Source organism: Rhinatrema bivittatum, chromosome 2, assembly GCF_901001135.1.
Source record: "Rhinatrema bivittatum chromosome 2, aRhiBiv1.1, whole genome shotgun sequence".
Taxonomy (NCBI): Eukaryota; Metazoa; Chordata; class Amphibia; order Gymnophiona; family Rhinatrematidae; genus Rhinatrema; species Rhinatrema bivittatum.
This window is the reverse complement of record NC_042616.1, coordinates 625,769,529-625,772,575: the sequence shown is the minus strand read 5'-3', so window position 1 is coordinate 625,772,575 and position 3,047 is coordinate 625,769,529. Positions and strand designations below refer to the sequence as shown.

The window sequence follows — 3,047 nt, the reverse complement described above, 5'->3', positions numbered from 1 at the left end:
TCAACCAAGCGTTCCCATAATCCCGGGGAACGTCCCTGCCAATGTTCCTCTCGGTGGTAATCCACCTGAGAGCTACTCAGATCATCTATAGAACACACGTAAACTTTGGCAGTCAAGGATCATAACCTAGTCTTATAATTAGCACTGTTTATTTAACCTAAATTTAGGCACTGTATCTTTACTTATGCCTACATTAGGCAATGTATCTTTTACTGGTTAACCCCATATATACCTATCCAAGTTATATCTACCTGTTCATTGTAAGACATTTACTTGTAAATGTGATTGTTCTGTTATAATGTAAACCGAGTTGATCAGTAATTCTGTTATTGGAAAGTCGGTATATAAAAATGCTAAATAAATAAATAAATAAATATTAACGCATCGGGGCGCCATATGGCCGAATGCAACATATCTGCTACCCGACGAATCCGAATCACGAATGCAACGTATGGCGTCCCTCTGCACATCCCTAGGGAATAATAATAACCATTCAGAGGAGGACTGAATGCATTGAAGCCACCTGCTGACGTCATGAAGCAACATGGAGCGGAAGGAGGGAGGTGACCTCCTCTGCAACTCTGGGTACTTGATGTGTGACATCACATGGCAGAGCCTTTGGAGATACTTCACTCACCACAATGCCAGTGATCAGCAGCCTAGTACCATCATACCTCCTCACCCTGGTGACATACCTGGTCATTGTCATCACCATCTTCTGGCCTTGGGAGAACAATGTTCTGGCATGTCTATCCCCGAAATGATTGTGGCACTCTCTGTAACTCTTAGCTTATTTGCTATAGAACTGGCTGGATTCCTATTGGGTGTGTCCATGTTTAACAACACACAAAAACTGATCTCCTTGCATGCACACTGCATTGCCTCCATCAGCCTCTTCTTCTTCATCTTCCAGAAGTGGGCGTGCTTCATGTGCTGGTACACTCTGGACTTCTACAGTGCAGTGCCTGCCTGAACAGATGTTATCCTCTTCATTGCCATCTTCGGTTTGAAGAAGAAGCCCCTTTGAACAGTCTAGTGGATGAAGACTTTTGACTGACCAGGGTAGCCCCCCCCCCCCCTTCACTCTACAGGCAACTGGAGCTTTTGGGCAAGGGTATGTGCAATATCTCCTCTCATGCAATAAGTTAACAATTTTTGTACCCCTCGTACGGTTTCAATGAACTATGCCTTCAGAAACCGTGACTCTAGTGAACATCCACATTTTTGTTGATTATGTTTTGTTTCTAATTTTTTGCATGTATATGTTATTTTATGTGAATGTTTTATTTTGTACATCATTTATGCCTTAAGTGTTAAGCAATAAATACATTTTAATAAATGAAATGAAATGAAAATAAAATTCAGGGCTGCCATCCTTCTCCTATTTCCAGATAAGGCGAGTGAGTGAGGGGATCAGGAGGAGGTGCAGCAGGGAAACAATGTGCCGTCCCACTGCTACCAATGCATTTTTCTTCCATGAGCAGGAGAAAGGCCGAAAGAGGAACAAAATGTGCCATCCCATTGCTATCATGTGTTTTTCTTCAGACCCTGGTCTCCTGCAGCAATTTGACTAGGATTGGTCAGTGCCTCGGCAAGTGCCAAATTTTGTGACCCTTACCGCAGCCACAGAATTGCAGGAGACCGGGAACCCTGATTAATAGTAGTTGTATAGTAGTAGGCATATCAACTGATGCATTATGGTCTTCCCCACATGAAAACAAAAGCAAGGTTGCATTGCAATATAGGCTTTATTGCTTCTGACAGAGCAAAATATATATGTTCTCGGGTGCTTCATCTCATTTTGATCTTGTACATATAGCAATTAAATAGATATAGCCAATCCTATGGCAAGGCATGCTGAAGCCCATGCTTGGGCACTCCTCGCCTGCCTCGGCGCTTTCCTGGAGCTCCTCTGTGGTCGTGTCGTGGCCCAAGGGTACACAATCTCCAGAAATGGGACCATCTCCAGTGTTCCCCTGCAACAGATTGTGAAGGCCATGTGCCTGGTGAGTGTGTTCTTGCGATGGGCCTATACTTTTGGATTTCCAAGAGTTCCTCTTTTTTCAGGAAATAGTTTTTTTGCCTTGCCTACAACCCGCAGGAGGCGCCTGCCATCTCATTGAACCCTCCAAGTCTGAGGATCAGACTTGGGAGGGCCCTTGATTAGGGGGTACTGTTATGATTCTACCTGTGGCCGGAGCCACGAGTAGCCTCTCACCTCCTTTTTTCAGCTCCTCTGCAGCCCGGAGGCCACCGACATTCTCTCTGTGCAGCTGGAGCTGCTCCGGTACAGCTCTTGCAGCCAGAAGGCCGCTCTGAAGTCTCCTGCTTTCCCGGCAGGAGCTGCTGACATCACCACAGCAGCCCGCGACAGGGAGCCCCCGCTGCCCGGGTTTCCATGCGGCCTGGTGGCCGCCGTCGATGCTCCTCCTCCTCAGCCAGAGGGCCTCCTCCAGTGCCATCCTTTTCTACAGCCGGGAGGCCACTCCAGAGCTCCTCTTCATGGCCAGGAGGCCACCGCCGGTGTTTCCACTTGGCTGGAGCCACCTCCAGCCTTTCTTCTTGCAGCAGGAAGCCGTCCTGATGCTAGGCCCTGCCTCACGGCCTAGTTCTGCAACCAACCAAGGCATTTAGTTATTCATCCTGTCAATAAGGGCATGCAGAAACCTGGCCAGGAGAGTGAAAGCAGCAGTGATAGTTCAGATACCTCCCATTAGATGTTCTCCTTTTGTACTTTAACCTGTGCCCTGTTTATGTATTGATGAACTCTAGCACTCCTGATCTTATGGATAATATTTCATAATATTTTTCAATAGTTGTTTTCTAATCAATTACTGTTTCATGATATATTATTGCAATTGTAAAATACTTTTGTGATGTTATTTGTAATCCGCTGAGATTTGTGGATCAGTGGAATATAAATTGTTTAAATAAATACAATAAATAAGACATAAACATGCCTAGGGAATGCCTCTGACACTGTCATTTTGCCTAGCCAAGGGGGGTTATTTATTAAGCCACAGTAATGAAATACTGCAAAGAAAATG

The 3,047-nt window shown here is 45.5% G+C and overlaps 1 pseudogene; it reads left to right on the top strand.

The window, feature by feature from the left end:
• The first annotated feature begins 641 nt into the window (after positions 1 to 641).
• On the top strand, positions 642 to 1,027 carry LOC115086237 (annotated as a pseudogene).
• The last annotated feature ends 2,020 nt before the right edge of the window (positions 1,028 to 3,047 follow it).